The 19,551-nt window shown below is 39.8% G+C and overlaps 1 long non-coding RNA gene across 3 annotated transcripts in view; it reads left to right on the forward strand.

The window, feature by feature from the left end:
• The first annotated feature begins 1,106 nt into the window (after positions 1–1,106).
• The window catches only part of LOC124870028, a 105,313-nt gene continuing 86,868 nt past the window's right edge, over positions 1,107–19,551 (forward strand). For all 3 annotated transcript variants that reach the window (XR_007038706.1, XR_007038705.1, XR_007038707.1), the window contains exons 1-2: positions 1,107–1,921; positions 2,013–2,084. This is a non-coding gene — a long non-coding RNA (uncharacterized LOC124870028). The remainder of the gene's footprint in view (positions 1,922–2,012; positions 2,085–19,551) is intronic.

A 19,551-nucleotide genomic window follows, 5' to 3' on the forward strand; every position in this document is an offset into this window, starting at 1 on the left:
GAAAGTTTCATGTTTCTGTGATTTTCCTTGTAGGAACTATAACAGTTTCGTGTTTTATGGCGAGATGTAAAATGTTCAGGCTTGGCCACGCCCACATACTTTCATGTAGCAAAAAGCTTTTGATAACTTTTGATCCCAAGTGCCTTGAGAGTATACTGAGTGATTTTCAAGTCTCTAAGTCAAAAGCTGTAGGAGAAGTTTGCTCAGATATGCGGGCTAGAAAAGGCAAATCCGGGGTCAAAATGGCAACTTTAATCCAAAATGGCCGACTTCCTGTGGGATTTGGACCAATGCTCCAAGAGACTTTTTTGTAGGTCCTGACAAGTTACATATGTGTACCAAATTTCCGATTCCTCGGTCAAAGCATGGCTTGGGGCTTTTTATTTTTATTTTCTAGGGGGCGCTGTGGACGAATTAGGCCACGCCCACCAAATATGTCATCAGATCTTTGTTGGGGACTGGACAAGGATCAATCACATTGAATTTGGTGCAGATCAGATGATGTATGTGGAAATTAAAGCCAAACGAATGGCCATGGCGTGACGTCCATGTTCGCCACGCCACCACGGCCACGCACTTTTATGAAAGGTTACTGTGTTTCAAACATAGTTAGACCCACTAGTTATCAGTCACCTGACACAGTTTGAAGCAGATTGAGTGTAGACAGGCAGATAGCGACCTCTCCAAATAAAAAAAGTGACTTCCTCTTCCCACGGGGTGTGGCTTTGATGATATCAGCTTATGACCCCATAGGATCGTCGGGAACCCAAAGGTCTTCCTTCATGCCAACTTTGGTGTGATTTGGCATTTTTTGGGGAAAGTTATTGCATTTTTTCACTTTGGGCGCCAATGCCGTTTTCGTGCCCCGGCCACGCCCCCTAAACATGGCCGAAAACTCACGATTTTGATAATTTTTAATCCCCCATGCTTTAACTGCAAATTGACCAAATATGAAGCCGATAGCTCAAAATCCCTAGGAGGAGTTCGCTAAAGTTCGAGGTGAGTAAAAGTGAAAAACGCCCAAAAATTGGCCTTTGACCCAAAATGGCCGACTTCCTGTGCGTTTTAGGGCTTTTTTTCTTGGTTTGAGGAGTTCTACCTGTGTGCCAAATTTCAGAACTCTACGACTTACGGCCTATCTCACTTTAGGGGGCGCTGTAGAGCCACTTGGCCACGCCCACTGACAAGGACATTAATGAACAAGAATTTCACGCGGGGGACAATTTCGGGTAAAATCTTGTGAGTTTTCGTGCATGGCAAAGTCCCCAAATTGCCCCGCAAAGACGCAGCGGAAAAAAGAAATAAATAAATAATAAGAAAACCTACGATTACAATAGGCCCTTGCAGTTTTCCTGCTCGGGCCTAATGACCTTTATTTGTAGTTTTCTTTCCAAAATCTGCGCTTAACAGTCATTTTTTTTATTAATGTAAAAAATAAGCCTATCGAAATTCCTTGTTTGCGGTCGCTAGGTAGAATTTGTCTTCTCTGAAGACTTTCTCTGAACGCCTTCAGGTTTAAACAAAAATAAAACCCAACAACTTAGCATACATTCCAATTGACGTTTTGATCAGCCAATCATATCTCGATGTGGAGTCAGTGGGCGGATTCTTCACAGGTCAAAGGTTAGCTAGCCTGGTGATCCTCGTAGAAGTCTGAGATGTAGCTGTTGAAAGATGTTCCCTGGCTCTGACAATCTTATTCTGGGGCTACGGATTTGTTGCGTTTGTTTTTGTTGTTTTTATGGGATTAACCCATAAAAGTATTGCGTAGTTTGCGTAAAATATGCAGCTTCGGTCCTGGATTCCATAGCCGTTTTTAGGTTAGCACCTTTACAGGCCAAACTTGAGTCTTAGTTCGGCTAAGGAGGTTCTACTGCTGGAAGAAATCTCTGGACTGGAAACTTGGTGTGGAACTAAAAAGGTTTCAGACTTCGAGTTATTTAATTCAAGCTGAAATAAATCACTAAAACACCGGATCGTTTTGAGCTAACAGTCATAATGTCACTTTTTAGAACATATCCATGGAGTATTGAGCAATTAATCCAAACGGACTTTCCTGGTTCTGTTTCAACTGAGCATCTATGGTGAGTAAAACCATTTTTTTCTGTTTTTGCTGCTGTCATTTTAAAAGGATGTGTTCTCTGTTATGTTGAACCGTATTGATCCCAGTAGTTGCCTTTAGGTTTTCATGTTGATTCCATAATTTACGCTAATAACTGAGGAGTATTGTGCTTGTGTGACATTTAAGAGGTTTGCAACCTGCGGCTCTTTGGGTCCTTCACAGTAGCTCTTAATAAATTTGGCCAAAATTAAATTTAGAAAGATAGTTTTTGTGCAGTTTTTGGAAGTGTTTTTATGAAATCTAGGTGTCAAACTAGTCATTTTCCATAATTGTGGAACATTCTCTTTAAGTTTGTTGTAAATCTTTGATGTAAATAGTAACAAAATATGATTATTGTAAACATAAGACAAAAAAAGTCTATATTTATAAATCTCCTTTTGAAAGGTAATGTAAGTCTCCCTAATCAGCAGTCAATCAGCTCTGCAGAAGCCTGGTAACGAGCCATTCATCTGATTCAGGTATGTTGGAGAAGGGATGGTTCTGAAGGCTGCAGAACACTAGCTCTCCAGGACTGGACTTGGGCACTCCTGTTGCTGGCCCATGTTCTAAGTCAGCGGTGTCCAAAGTCAGTCCTCAGGGGGCACTGTCATGCATTTTTTAGATTTTTCCCTGGTTCAGCACACCTGAATCAAACAAATGATTCATTACAAGGCTTCTGCAAAACCTAATGACATGCTGGGGATGTTTTGTAGCCATTTGATTTATGTGTGTTAAAGCAGAGGTGCATTTAAAACCTGCAGGGGTCCGGGCTTGAGGACTGGAGTTAGGCACCCCTGCTTTAGGTGGTCTGTGTGGGTGTAGTTTTGTTGTCAGTTTATCACAAATCTGCCACCAACACTGTGGTTAAATTAGTGAAGTGTAGACTTGTGCTTTAGTTGGAGCTTAAAAAAGTCTGCAGCTGCAACTATGACCAGTTTGTGTGTGTATCTTTGTAACAGGCGGCGATAGTAGTGGTGCGAAGCATTAGGGTGTATTCACACCAGGAAAGTTGTTTGGTCCAGACCAATTGCGGACTCTGTTTTTTGCGTTTGGTGCAGTTTGTTTTCACATTGTACTTTTTGCAAATGAATTATTACTTGTAAACAAAGCAACACGGGTAATGATCATTGCTCCCATTGGACAGAAATGACGGGGACGGGAAAAAACACAGACCTGGAAATTGACAAAAACAACTGTTGCGTGCAGCACGTCTGTTCTGCATATTTGTGTCGTTATTACAGCTGCAGTGTCAAGAGCAGCTCCTTCAACACAGATTTTGCGACATTTATTCACCCCGTTGGAGAATGTGTGCTGCAAGCCGAAGGAGGCAACGTGTCTTTCAAGACAAACAAAAAAGAAGGAACATGTCTCCACAGTGCTCGCTTCCCTCCACTGACTCTGTGTTTTAGAATTGAAGTTTTACTGACTTATGGTTTTGTTTAGTCTTGTCATATTGTTTTTAACTGTCTGTTTTTAACTTTGAACTATTGTTTTCATTTGTTGTTTCGGTGTGCAGCACCAACGTCAGTGGTTTTTAAATGTGCTATATAAATAAGTTTGATTTGAAGACAAAGATGGAGCCAAAATGATCAGAATTAGTGTGCAGAATTAATGGCGTAGGATAAAACAAGAGGAGGCTTCTTTGTGATATTTCTATTGAATTTGTAAAAACACAAAATATAGATAAAGTTAAAAGAAATGGGACCAATAATATAACGCAGGGTTTCTTTCAAACAGCTTGAGGCAGAAATGTCTGTAGCATTCTGGTGGTTCTGCTCCTGATGTTGTGGTACAGTTTGTCTGATGGAAGCAGGTCACACACTTCATGCAGAGGGTGTGAGAAGTCCCTGACAATGTTAGAAGCCCTGATCCTGCAGCTAACAGGTGGGGGGAACTCAGATGAACTTTAGCTCCCCTCACTGTCCTCTGCAGGGCCATTTTTCTACCTAATTGCAGCAGTTCCACCATGGTAAAATGCAATAGGTCGACACACCCTAAACCAAAGATCTCTAGGATGTTGTTAGGATGGTTGTAGGAAGTGATGTTTTTTTTCTTTCGTTTTGTCAGAAACGTCTGCCCTGGTCCTTTTTCATGATCTCAGTGGCAGATAAATGTAACACTGTCATCTATCTCTATTCAAGTCATTCATTTTCTGTTTAAGCCAAAATTGTCTTTGGTTATACAGGTATTTAGTTTTATTTTGGTAAATAAACTGAATTACAGCACAATTCTAGGAATGTTGAGACTGTAACCTGTACAAGTACGTGCAAAATAAAGGTACCTGCTTTCTAACGATGTCTTTACTGGATGGATTTTTTTTTTTCAGACTTTATAGATCACATTGAGACGTTTTTGCTTTCCTTCAGGGCCAGAACACCTGTAACCTGTGCTCTATGCTGAGTTTAAATAAATATATACTTCGTTAGGAGAATTTATTGTGACAAAATATTGCTTAAAAATGGAGGTTAAAAAGAATAGTGAAAAAATATTTTCTTCTCTCTTTTTGACATTTTAAGACCCTTACATCATGATGTTGTCTGACTCCAGTAAATTAGCCAAAGGTAGCACTAATTTAACTATCTGGCAGCGAAAAAAGTGTGGACTTAAATCTTTGATATGCCGCTAAGTTAAAATATCCCCCCACGTTTCTGCCCAGATTCTATTAGCTTGGCTTTCGGATCACAAAAGTATGCGGACTCTGTTTTCTTCCTCATTAGATGCAAATGGCACACATGACTTCATCCCAGACGGGTGTCGCCGTAAAGCGATACCTCTCATCTGCAGCACCTTCTGAATTTCAGTAGACGTAAACAACTCTCAAGCGAACACATGCAGCTGTGAGGTCAGAATGAGAAGCGCCTGATGTACGTTGCAATGGAATTAACTGCTTATGCAGTTACTCAAGAAACTCTTCGCGAGAACATATTCCACCTGCTGACTCTTGACCTTCAAACTGTCAGCTTTGGAGTTATAACTCACCGAGCTTTAAGGGGGTTGCCACATTTTTTTGTACACCTGTTATTTCAAGTAAAGTGGAACATATTTTGCAATACAGTCGTTTTTTGGCAGCACTTTAAGGACAGTTATGTCTGACGAGATTGGTTCAGAAGGGGAACGCGATAAAAGATTGTGATGAACATACATCAAATGAGAAGTCACTGAATGCAGGTTTCTTTGAAAGAAGGGGAGTGCTGTTTTGATATCAGGGAACGGAGGTAAATATCTGTCAAAGTTGTATTATATCCTTGCTTCTCAGCATCGTAGTTCAACACCAGATGTGACATGGAAAAACAGTCATCAAAGCCAGAGTAAAAGTTATATGGTCCCCCATAAAGAAGCCCTGATGACTGCCCTTCTTCATTTTTTTTTCCAAAAAAGGCATCAAGGTATTCAGGAGAGAGTTTGGAACATGCATTTCATCCTGATTATTAAATTTAAAAGGTTTCCAAAGGAGGAAGCCTAACATTGCATTGGAGTTGCCCTCTCTCTTCAGTCAAAACTTCAGTTGCTTTGCCAGGAAAAGAAAACATATGTAGCTGAAACTTTGCTGAAATAGTTCATAATATGTAACTCTATAAAATGTAAAGCAAGTACACAGGGGCAAGCTGATAATAGGGATTTAATGGGCTTGTATTTAAAGCATGAATTATGTGATCGCTGTAGTGAACTGTTTTAAAACTGACTTTTTGCTATGAGAATGGACCTAAAAGATGGATCACTTGTGGTCCAACTGTGGGCAAGAAGTATTTGAGAATAAAATTACACATCCAGCAATCAGTTCTGTTTATCGTTGTGTAAACCCGTAGGGTCTTTACTGTATGCGCCCATTATGCCTGTAAAAAACAACTTCCCTCTAAAACAGTAAGGTATTGTAAAGTTGTATAGCTCGGTTCATGTTCTAAACCTGGCCTCTCTGAAATGTCATGTAATGTATGTTTTTTTTTTTTCCTTAGTCCATCCTAAATAAGTTATGGCACAAAGGAGACAACAAGTACATGGTTTTAAAACCATGTTATTTACCATCCACTTAACAATTATGCACAATTCTGTGTAGGTCTATATCATAAAATCCCAAGAAGATGCTTTGAAATTTTGGGTGGGTTTGTGACAAAAGGTGAACAAAATCGCAAATGAATCTATTTCACATTCATATAAAGCATAGATGCATTGTTTTTTTTTTTCCTGACCACTTACAGTGCAGAGCAAAAGTTTGGACACACCTTCTCATTCAAAGAGTTTTCTTTATTTTCATGACTATGAATATTGTAGCTTCACACTGAAGGCATCAAAACTATGAATTAACACATGTGGAATTATATACTGAACAAAAAAGTGTGAAACAACTGAAAATGTGTCTTATATTCTAGCTTCTTCAAAGTAGCCTCCTTTTGCTTTGATTACAGCTCCACACACTCTTGGCATTCTGTTGATGAGCTTCAAGAGGTAGTCACCTGAAATGGTTTTCCAACAGTCTTGAAGGAGTTCCCAGAGATGCTTGTTGGCCATGTTGCCTTCACTCTGCGGTCCAGCTCACCCCAAACCATCTCGATTGGGTTCAGGTCTGGTGACTGTGGAGGCCAGGTTATCTGGCGCAGCACCCTATCACTCTCCTTCTTGGTCAAATAGCCCTACACAGCCTGGAGGTGTGTTTGGGGTCATTGTCCTGTTGAAAAATAAATGTTGGTCCAACTAAACGCAAACCGGATGGAATAACATGCCGCTGCAAGATGCTGTGGTAGCCATGCTGGTTCAGTATGCCTTCAATTTTGAATAAATCCCGAACAGTGTCACCAGCAAAGCACCCCCACATCATCACACCTCCTCCTCCATGCTTCACGGTGGGAACCAGGCATGTAGACTCCGTCCGTTCACCTCTTCTGCGTCGCACAAAGACACGGTGGTTGGAACCAAAGATCTCAAACTTGGACTCATCAGACCAAAGCACAGATTTCCACTGGTCTAATGTCCATTCCTTGTGTTCTTTAGCCCAAACAAGTCTCTTCTGCTTGTTGCCTGTCCTCAGCAGTGGTTTCCTAGCAGCTATTTTACCATGAAGGCCTGATTCACACAGTTTCCTCTTAACAGTTGTTCTAGAGATGTTTCTGCTGCTAGAACTCTGTATGGCATTGACCTGTTCTCTAATCTGAGCTGCTGTTAACCTGCGATTTCTGAGGCTGCTGACATGGATGAACTTATCGTCCGCAGCAGAGGTGACTCTTGGTCTTCCTTTCCTGGGGCGGTCCTCATGTGAGCCAGTTTCTTTGTAGCGCTTGATGGTTTTTGCGACTGCACTTGGGGACACTTTCAAAGTTTTCTCAATTGTTCGGACTGACTGACCTTCATTTCTTAAAGTAATGATGACCACTCATTTTTCTTTACTTAGCTGCTTTTTTCTTGCCATAATACAAATTCTAACAGTCTATTCAGTAGGACTATCAGCGGTGTACTGTATCCACCTCCTGCACAACACAACTGATGGTCCCAACCCAATTTATAAGGGTTGAAATCCCAAGGGTTGAAAGTTTATGTAGCGCTTTTCAGCAACGAGACACTCAAAGCGCAGTACATACAATTACAATACAATCACAAAGCAAATAAACACAGATACAGACACAGAAAAACAAATCAAATGATAAAATCAAACAACAGAGGTAATTTAAAAAAGTAAAGTAAAATAAAATAAAGAGAATAGAATGATGGACAAGAAAATGAAAGGAAAATTGGACTGAAAACGCAACTAATCATGCCTAGATGGCACAGTCAAAGGCCACTCTAAAGAAATAAGTTTTTAATCTTGATTTAAAGCAATTTAGGGTTTAGGCGCTTTTACAGTTTTCTGGCAGTTTATTCCAGATTAGTGGAGCATAAGAACTAAAAGCTGCTTCTCCATGTTTAGTTCTGGTTTTGGGTACACAGAGTAGATTTAAGCCAGAAGACCTGAGATGTCTGGGTGGTTGATACACTGACAACAAGTCAGTAAAGTATTTTGGTGCTAAGCCATTCAGTGATTTATAGACTAACAGAAGTATTTTAAAGTCAATTCTACTAAAGATGAACACATGCATTAGTTTTTCAAGGTCCTGCTGAGACATTAGTCCTTTAATCCTGGAGATGTTCTTTAGGTTACTGTCTTTATGTGCCTCTGAAGGTTCAGGTCTGAGTCCATCACTACACCCAGGTTTCGAGCCTGACTGGTGGTTTCTAGCTGTATTAACTGAAGCTGTATGCTAACTTTTAAACGCTCTTCCTTTGGTCCAAAGATTATTACTTCAGTTTTGTTTTGATTCAGCTGAAGAAAATGTAGGCCCATCCATGCATTGATTTCTTCTAAGCATTTACCCAGCACTTGAATGGGTTCATGGTCACCTGGTGACATCGTAACGTATAGCTGTGTGTCGTCTGCATAGTTATAACTTACGTTGTTGTTTATTAAAATCTGAGTTAGGGGGAGCATGTAGATATTGAATAGGAGGGGCCCTAAGATGGACCCTTGGGGAACGCCACATGTGATTTTTGTGGTCTCTGATGTAAAGTTACCTACTGACACAAAAAAGTCCCTGTTCTTCAAGTAGGATTTAAACCAGTTGAGTGCTGTTCCAGAAAGGCAGACCCAGTTTTCCAGGCGCTTTAATAAAATGGAGTGATCAACAGTGTCGAATGCTGCACTAAGGTCCGATAATACCAGCACTGTGGTTCTTCCACAGTCTGCATTTATACGGATGTCATTGAACACCTTGACAAGAGCAGTCTCTGTACTGTGGTGAGCAGGAAGCCTGACTGGAAGACATCGAAGCGGTTGGTCGTTGTTAGGAAGTTGTTTAACTGCTGAAAAAGCTTTTTCAATAATCTTACTGATGAAGGGGAGGTTTGATATAGGCCTGTAGTTCTGTAGTAGCAGCTTGTCCAAGTTGCTCTTTTTCAATAGAGGTTTGATAATTGCTGTTTTTAGGGCCTGGGGGAAAACAGCTGACAAAAGGGACGTGTTTATTATTTGAGTTAAATCAGATGTTATTACAGGCAAAGCTTTCTTAAGGAAAGCTGTGGGTAAAAGATCGAGACAGCAGGAAGAAGATCTTAGTTGGTGTACGATTTCTTCTAAGATTTTGTAATTTATGTCGTGAAATTGGGAAATCTTGTCAAAATCAGCTCTAGTTGGACACAACATTGGTACTGGAGTTGAAGAACCTAGAATATAAGACATATTTTCAGTTGTTTCACACTTTTTTGTTCAGTATATAATTCCACATGTGTTAATTCATAGTTTTGATGCCTTCAGTGTGAAGCTACAATATTCATAGTGATGAAAATAAAGACAACTCTTTGAATGAGAAGGTGTGTCCAAACTTTCGGCCTGTACTGTATGTGTTTCCAGCTTTTAAAAATGGCTGAAATTCTGTTTTGAACATTGGAGTATTACACCTGTCACAGTTGTTTTAGAGGATTTCCTGACATGGTCTCCATGCATTAATACATTATACATCCGATATAGTCAGTCTGACTGACTGACTGACTGACTGACATCCGATATACATTCTCACTCTCTTTGACACCATAAATTACTCAGCAGTGTAATGTGGAACAGGTAAAAAAAGGTGCAAAAGCACCATCTATTCTTCTATTTTCCTTTAAAACACATTCCTATGTTCTTTGTCACATTTCTGCATCTGGATTCATGCCCATGTCTGTCATATTATGTCCAGAAAAGTACCTGAACGTTTGATTTTTTAAGGCCTGACATATTTTATTATGAAAATTATTTTTCTTCGCTTTGCAGTCATTCCTGCCGTCGCCCACATGGTGGAGCTGTGAGGTGGAAAAGCTACTGTAGCTAAAATTCATAAATGCAGTCTTCTCTAATAATTGGATTTTTCATGATTTGTTGGCCACTTAAAGATAATAAATACCTGATGAACAAAGACGTGTGTAAATTCTGCATGCACTTGAAATGTTTTCTAACAAAATATTTTATGGCACGATCAAAGCGTGCACAAAAGCCAAAAACAATGAATATGGTACATGACAGAGGATTTTGCAAACTGAAAGCAACAAACTTTTTCCTAGTTCTTAATAGATTGTTCTGGTAAAAATGTCATAAATACCTTGGTATAAGATCAACATACAACAAACATGGTTAATAAAAAAAACTACCAGTATATAAACTCTAGTATATACTGCTGTATGGAGGTAAATTTGTCTCAATATTATTTAATTTAAAAAAAACTAATATCAATCAAAAAATATTAAGTTGTGATCAAAACTTTCAGAGTTGTAACAATTTTTTTTTAATGGAATATTTCATTTTGGGGAGAAAAAAAAATTGTTTGAAAATTTTTTGATTAAAATGACTCATTTTTTCTCACGAAGAGAAAAAAGTTATTTGCAAAACATAAACTTTTATTTGTGCATGTCAAAAATCTTTGATTACGACTCTCGCTCTTTTGGTTTTGACGCTCTCTGTTTTTGGTTGAACTCAACGAATTTTGAGTGCTGGCATCTTGCGTGGGGCCTAAAGACGAACGCTGTAAGATGTTTCCCTATTGGTTAGTGCTGACTAAAGCGGCCACTCGAACTGCAGGGCTTGAACAGAAGAAAACTGCGGTTAAGTGAGCCAACAGTCAGAAATGCGCGGTCATGCCAGCCGACGCTAGCTCTCTTAAAGATTAGCATAGCGCATACAAGGTGCATTACGGTAATGGAGCAGTGAGGAACCCCGATCCTGGCAACGGTTGAGAAAATAAGAGGAAAACAGAAAAGGAACCTACAGAACATTTATATTAATTAAATTTTTACATGTAAAACATTCATGCTTTATGTAAAAGAATAAATATTTAATATTTTACTGTACAGTTTTGGAGAAATATCTTGTCAAAATACCTCAAAATGCTCAACCATTATATGCATTTGTCCCACTTTCAGGAATTTATTTCTCCAAAACCATGAGAGGTGACAACACAATCTCTTCAGATTATATTAGAGGGTTATCTATATTATAACCAGAATTAGTATTTCATAATTTCACTGTAGATTTCTGGAGAAATACACAACTACCCCAACAAAGAACCACAAACGCTTCTTTTTGGTGAGGTCGACCAAGTCCTGTGGGAAGTGGTCTGGACAGCTTAAAGTGCAAGAGCATCCAGATCTCCTATGACCTCTCCTGGACCGGAAACGCCCCTCGCCTGTTGAAGAAGGTACAACTACAGCTCTTCTTCATCAGGACATGAAAACAGACTGTTCTCTCTCCTCAGCTGTTTACAGATGTCTGCAGGGCCACGGTGGAAAGCACTCTGTGTCTCAGCATGACAGTGTGGTGAGGGAACTGCACAGGAGAGGAAGGAAGTATCACGGGTTGTGAGGACAACACACAGGATTATGGGATGCTGTCTGCCCGACATGGACTCTGTTTTATACTACACTTGGGGTAGTTGTGTATTTCTCCAAACCTTTACAGTAAAATTATGAAATATTAATTCTGGTTATAATATAGATAACCCTCTAATAAAATCTGAAGTGATGGTGTTGTCACCTCTCATGGTTTTGGAGAAACAAATTCCTCAAAGTTAGGCAAAAGCATATGCTGGTTAAGCATTTTGAGGTACTTTGACCAGGTATTTCTCCAAAACTGTACAGTAAAATATTAAATATTTATTATTTTACAAAAAACATGAATGTGAAAGTTGTAAAAATGTAATTAATATAAATGTTCTGTAGGTAACTTTTCTGTTTTCCTCTTATTTTCTCAACCGTTGCCAGGATCGGGGTCCTTTCTGCTCCATTACCATATTTCTGACTGTCGGCTCACTTGACCGCAGTTTTCTTCTGTAGAGTTGATGTCTCCTCACTGAAGCGACGCTGCAAGCCCTGCAGTTCGAGCAGAAGTTCAGAGGTGCGGGGGATCAGAGTGCCGCTTTAGTCAGCGCTAACCAATAGGGGAACGTCTTACAGCGTTCGTCTTTAGGCCCCTCGCAGGATGCCAGCACTCAAAATTCGTTGAGTTCAACCAAAAACAGAGAGCATCAAAACCAAAAGAGTGAGAGTCATAACCAAAGATTTTTGACATGCGCACATAAATGTTTGTTTTGCAAATAACTTTTTTCTCTTCGTGAGAAAAAATGAGTCATTTTAATCAAGTTTTTTCAAACAATTTTTTTTCTCCCCAAAATAAAATATTCCATAAAAAAAAAAAAAAATTGTTACAACTCTGAACATTTTGATCACAACTTAATATTTTTTGATTGAGATTAGTTTTTTGTTTGATTGAATAATATTGAGACAAATGTACCTCCATACTGCTGTAGATCTGTGGATTAGTGCAGAAAAGTGACGCATTAGCCATCCGAAGAAGTGGAGTCGATCCACACCTTACCCTACTTCTTCTTGTCCTCCCTTTAATCCCTCTGTTCCAACAAACCCTGCCACTCCCTTATCATCACCCCCTTCTAAAGTCCCAACAAAACACTCATGTTCACTACCAACACTGCCACCCTCACCAGTTCTTAAAATAAACACCCGAGCAAGTGAACACACACCTCCTTTTGTGCATCTGACTAAAATCAAAAGCATTTTCACTTAAAACGCTACTTTCCAAGTCACGCAGTGCTTGAACTCTGACGCCCAGATTTAAAGAGAGATCTAATGAGCCGCTTGCAGTTCAAAGGTTTTAAGATGTGGAGATTATCCTGATCCAGTAACCCAACAGGAATAAAAACGCAGAAGGTTGCCCGAAAAGCATTGTTCAGGAAATCCTGGAGTAACTGTCAGCTTTTTTTTTTTTTTTTTTTTACAGAGGCCTGGTATGTTGTAATTGCTTCTTACTATCCAAGACTGATTGCTAAAACAATGTGTAGATCATTGGAGCTGCTTTCCATGGAAACGGCTATCAGTGGCATCTTTGTGGCCACGTTTATGTAGAGAAGAACCACTTAATGAGAGTTTGCAATGACTAACTGGAGGAAACTGGAGGAAATCAAATCATATATTTAAACCAAACGCACACCAACGTGCTTACATAGCAACCACTTGAAACAGAGTGTGCCATTTGAGATCTATTTAGGGATCGCTCGACTATATTATACTTTGTGTGCCACTTAGGCACCAAGCTTCAGCCACTGCAGAAGGCATAATGCCTTTCCAAAAGTGTCAACAGTCCATAATCCCTGTCCACATTTTCTTACATTACAAGCACACATTTAGCTGTATTTCAATAGGATTTTGTGTTAGACCAAGACAAAAAGTTTTTGAAATCTTCTATTACTAAACATCTTAAAAGTGTGGCCGCATTTCTATTCAGCCCCTTAAAGTGCCAAAATTGCCCTTTTGAAATAATTGGTTGTAATTTAATCTTAGTAGAAATGCAGCTGCTCTCTGAAGGTCTCAGAGGTTTCTTAGAGAACATTAGTGAACAAACAGCATCATGAAGACCAAGGAACACAGCAGACATGTCAGGGATGAGGTTGTTAGAGATGTTTTAGGGTTAGGTTGAAAAAGAGATCCTGAGCTGTGAAAATGTGAGTATTAGTAATTTCATTATCTGAAAATGGAAAAAATGTGGCAGCACTGCAAACTGACTGAGCTTGAACTGTTTTACAAATGTGTTCTGTTTCTAGATGTGCACATTAGGTAGAGACATACCCCCAAAGACTTGAAGTAATACAGCAAAAAGCAATGTCAACATAAATTATGAGCAAGGCGTCACCAACTACATCTATGTAACTTTTACACTATCAAACTTCATCTGCTTGAAAATGATTTATTCATTAAATTACATTTAGCCCGCAAAGAATGCTGTGTAAATCTTCACATCTAATTAAAGATGTAACATCTAATGTCTCCAAAAAAATCATGTTTTATATTAAGAAGAAATTGATTGTGTTATCCATCTTTCAAAGGGTTCAGGGTTAGCTCAGGAAGAGGAGAAACACCTGCTCTTTGCTATTGTTCAGACTCTTTGGGTTGTCCAGAGTTTGCGCTTTGTCCGACGTCCCTCCATGTTCCTCTACAGATGTCTGAACTCCTCAACATGCTGCAGCTGGACATGGGAGGGAGCTGTGGAACTTTTTTGGCCTGTTTATTGCAGATCTTGTCAGTTCTGTTAGCAGCAACAGATGTCTTGTATACACTAACACTATTATCCAGCGGTACACTGATGTTGACATGAATATAATGGGGCTTTCCTGTAAATCTGCAAACCCAAATAATCTTCACAATTTGCTGAGATTATGTTTAACCAAAATGTGGACAGCTGAGTTTGTGACCACATGAAAGTGAATTAGAGAAAACTGAAAGGGAAGGATGCTTTTTGTGGCAGGGCTGGTCCTAGGATGTTCAGGGCCTTGAAGAGAACTTGATTTGCGTGGCCTTCCAACTACCATTAATCACAACTAAACTGTGTGCAGCTTATACAGTGTAAATTTATTCTTCCCTCAAAATAATACCTAAAGATACAGCCATTAATGTCTGAACCACCGGCAACAAAAGTGAGTACACCCCTTAGTGAAAGTTCCTGAATGTCAATATTTTGTGTGGCCACCGTTATTTACCAGAACTGCCTTAACTCTCCAGGGCATGGAGTTTACCAGAGCTTCACAGGTTGCCACTGGAATGCTTTTCCACTCCTCCATGACATCACGGAGCTGGCAGATATTTGAGACTTTGCGCTGCTCCATCTTGAGGATGCCCCAAAGATGTTCTATTGGGTTTAGGTCTGGAGACATGCTTGGCCAGTCCATCACCTTTACCCTCAGCCTCTTCAATAAAGCAGTGGTCGTCTTAGAGGTGTGTTTGGGGTCATTATCATGCTGGAACACTGCCATGCGACCCAGTTTCCGGAGGGAGGGGATCATGCTCTGCTTCAGTATTTCACAGTACATGTTGGAGTTCATGTGTCCCTCAATGAAATGTAACTCCCCAACACCTGCTGCACTCATGCAGCCCCAGACCATGGCATTCCCACCAGCATGCTTGACTGTAGGCATCACACACTGATCTTTGTACTCCTCACCTGATTGCTGCCACACATGCTTGAGACCATCTGGACCAAACAAATTAATCTTGGTCTCATCAGACCATAGGACATGGTTCCAGTAATCCATGTCCTTTGTTGACATGTCTTCAGCAAACTGTTTGCGGGCTTTCTTGTGGGAAGACTTCAGAAGAGGCTTTCTTCTGGAATGACGGCCATGCAGACCAATTTCATGTTGTGTGCGGCGTATGGTCTGAGCACTGACAGGCTGACCCCCCACCTCTTCAATCTCTGCAGCAGTGCTGACAGCACTCCTGCGCCTATCTTTCAAAGACAGCATTTGGATGTGACGCTGAGCACGTGCACTGAGCTTCTTTGGATAACCAACGCGAGGTCTGTTCTGAGTGGACCCTTCTTTTAAACGCTGGATGATCTTGGCCACTGTGCTGCAGCTCAGTTTCAGGGTGTTGGCAATCTTCTTGTAGCCTTGGCCATCTTCATGTAGCGCAACAATTCGTCTTTTAAGATCCTCAGAGAGTTCTTTGCCATGAGGTGCCATGTTTGAACTTTCATTGACCAGTATGAGAGAGTGCGAGAGCTGTACTACAAAATTAAACACACCTGCTCCCTATGCACACCTGAGACCTGAGTCACATTACATTTTGGAGGTAAAATGACGAGAGTGCTCAATTTGGACGTAGTCTCTTAAGGGTGTACTCATTTTGTTGCTGGTGGTTCAGACATTAGTGGCTGTATCTTGAGTTATTTTGAGGGAACAATAAATTTACACTATTAAATAAGCTGCACACAGACTGCTTCTCATTATGTCAAAGTGTCATTTTGTCAGTGTTGTCCCATGAAAACATATACTTAAATAGCTCCAGGAATGTGAGGGGTGTACTCACTTTTCTGGTACACTGTATATATATATACTGGAATGTAATAAGTAAAATCAGCACAATATATTAGTTGACTCTATAATGTGTGTTCCTTAAATGACGTTGACTCTAAATGACAGAAGCCATGCCTGCCTTCATAGGGTGATCGTTAGAGTAATATGAACAAATTTATATGAGTGTAGATCTTATTTTCTCCACGCGATTAAAACAATCGCCAGAAACGTATTGGACAAACCATTATTTCGTTGGTGCTGTCAGGGAGTGTGAAACGATCAAAATACTACAGTGATCTAAATTATTGCTTGATTTTTGTTTATTTAGGAGTATAAGGTGTGAGATAACATGTTCTGTAACTTCTATCCCTCCACTTACCTGCTGATGATCACCTTACACCAAATGCAAATTGCAACTACTGTTTCGATTTTGTCATCTTAAATATCGCTGGTAAAAAGGATATTTTTTTTATCAACGGCCATGTTGGATGGTGATGAAGATAATCATGGAATACACTAGAATGATCTTATAATTCATCAGTTATTTTAATCTGGTCTTTCAGTATTTTGTTACAAGTTTCATGAAGTATTTGCAGCACTCTTAATTCAACTGACATGGTATCATTAGGTATGCACATAATATTGGATAGAGTCAAATGAAAGAAATATTGGTGTCATTTGTTCTAATGTATAACAAGAATTTGTATTAGTGTTGCATTCACATTCTTTACATCAGAGATGGTAACAGTGTAACTGCTGGACCCTTACATCTGCTGTAGCCCTGGTGACACAAACATTCCTGACATCCTAAAAGGCTACATTATTCTTTACCAGTTTGCGGCCCAGGGTAGTGACACGTTATTAAAAATCTTCCCATTTCAAATTTCAACCATCTCATTTAGTTCTATATCACATCAACGGTCGTTTCATGATGTAGGAAACACAAAAACAAAACAATCACCCATTTTGGTTGGAAGGTTATGCCTCAAACTGCATACAAAGTTTAGATTGCAGCTCAGAGATCAGAATAAACTCCGACCCCTCACAGTCCTGCCCACCCTCCTTACTTTGCAGTGATGAGTGCCACTTGCTGTGATGCAGTCATCTTTATTGTAGAAGCTTGTAGGTGCCAGTCCTGATGGAATAGTAGTGGGCCTGAATGAAGGAAAGGAAAATGACAACAAATACAGGGTCAGCAGATCATAATTGTCTTATCCTGATGTGATGCAAATTATTTAACTTTAATGAGGGTTTGAAGAAATGAAGAACTCCTCAAAGATGTGTAAGGAGAGAAAAAAACAAGAACAAAAAACGAGACAAATTATTATTACCATCATTACATTTGCTGAAAGAAGGGAGAAGCTTGCAGCATCCCAATTATGAAGTACATAGATCTGGAAGGAAATAATTTTGCCAACCCCGACTGAAGCCTGGAACCTTTTTTCCTGGAAAACAAGAACAAAGACACAATTGTTTTAACTTTTGTAAACACAAAAACGTAAGAGGAATATAATAAATTACTCTAAAATTAGGTTTTATGTATTTATTTTTAAATGTATATAAATATTTAAAGCAAACCTGCACTAACCTCAGTGTGGAAATACAGTCGTTTTCATCCAGAGGTCAGTGAAAGCCTCAAGAATATGGTTGGTTGATGACTTCTGGACACCTCTTTCACCAATTTGAGAAGAATTAGCCGTCACTAAATTATCTTTTATATTTCTTTATGCTGAAAAAGGCCACAACAACGGCACATACTTCTACAAAAAGCGAAGCTCATTAATAAAATGTAGAAAAACGTACTGGGAGCTGTTTGGAGGAATGAGAGCGGCAACACAAACTCCTGTTTTTGTCAGACAGTTGTCAGTATTAACCCTAGCACACACAAAAGGTTAGTTAGTTAAATTGTAAAACTGATTCTGAAACAGACTTTAAAAAAAGATTTGGAATAAGGGTTGGGCTACCTATAGCAAACCATGTGATCTTCATGTAACTGTTGGACAGTTATTCCTGTTGATTTCCTGAAAGGCAATGGGTCAATGTACTCGCCTCTAAAAATCCAACATTGCAGTGAAAGGGATGCAAAGCTGAGGCAGTAATTACAAATTCCCACCAATTTCTTTAGCCTGCGGTATTTTGTGTTTCCCCTCTGCCAGCTCACCAAAACACAAAGAAACAATTATTCTTTCTGTCCACAAACCACTCATCTGCATGGTGCCACCTGGACTCAGAGATAAACTCACTGCAGACTCACTTAAACATTTATACAGCCCAAAATGTTGAAATCAAAATTTACTACATGCAAAGACACCACTGCTAAAATTCATGAAATGAGTGATTTGCCAACTGGTTTACTTCAGTGCAACTTTATGCACTTACCAGCAAATTATTTTGGTAATAGATCTTCAACCTTGGCTAATGGTAAAACTTAATGGGGCTAGTTCAAATAAGGTGGTCTTCTTGTTTCTGTCATATACAGCATCTGTGTCAGAGGTTCAACTGTATGCTAATGACTTGCTAAAAAAAAAAGAGGTGCAGGACCCTGATAGAAAATTACCCAGTTCACACGGTTCCTATAATCACCTGACCCGACCGGATTCTGTAAATAAAAACCAAAAATAACCGGCAATATAGCTGTCATCCATCACAAGCCTGAGTAAAGATCCATATTTATTTTGTCTAAAAACCCTAAGATTTCACTGGCCATTATACAGGTCCTTCTCAAAATATTAGCATATTGTGATAAAGTTCATTATTTTCCATAATGTCATGATGAAAATTTAACATTAATATATTTTAGATTCATTGCACACTACCTGAAATATTTCAGGTCTTTTATTGTCTTAATACGGATGATTTTGGCATACAGCTCATGAAAACCCAAAATTCCTATCTCACAAAATTAGCATATCATTAAAAGGGTCTCTAAACGAGCTATGAACCTAATCATCTGAATCAACGAGTTAACTCTAAACACCTGCAAAAGATTCCTGAGGCCTTTAAAACTCCCAGCCTGGTTCATCACTCAAAACCCCAATCATGGGTAAGACTGCCGACCTGACTGCTGTCCAGAAGGCCACTATTGACACCCTCAAGCAAGAGGGTAAGACACAGAAAGAAATTTCTGAACGAATAGGCTGTTCCCAGAGTGCTGTATCAAGGCACCTCAGTGGGAAGTCTGTGGGAAGGAAAAAGTGTGGCAGAAAACGCTGCACAACGAGAAGAGGTGACCGGACCCTGAGGAAGATTGTGGAGAAGGGCCGATTCCAGACCTTGGGGGACCTGCGGAAGCAGTGGACTGAGTCTGGAGTAGAAACATCCAGAGCCACCGTGCACAGGCGTGTGCAGGAAATGGGCTACAGGTGCCGCATTCCCCAGGTCAAGCCACTTTTGAACCAGAAACAGCAGCAGAAGCGCCTGACCTGGGCTACAGAGAAGCAGCACTGGACTGTTGCTCAGTGGTCCAAAGTACTTTTTTCGGATGAAAGCAAATTCTGCATGTCATTCAGAAATTAAGGTGTCAGAGTCTGGAGGAAGACTGGGGAGAAGGAAATGCCAAAATGCCAGAGGTCCAGTGTCAAGTACCCACAGTCAGTG

The sequence above is a fragment of the Girardinichthys multiradiatus genome, chromosome 6 (genome assembly GCF_021462225.1).
Source record: "Girardinichthys multiradiatus isolate DD_20200921_A chromosome 6, DD_fGirMul_XY1, whole genome shotgun sequence".
In the NCBI taxonomy this organism is placed as follows: domain Eukaryota; kingdom Metazoa; phylum Chordata; class Actinopteri; order Cyprinodontiformes; family Goodeidae; genus Girardinichthys; species Girardinichthys multiradiatus.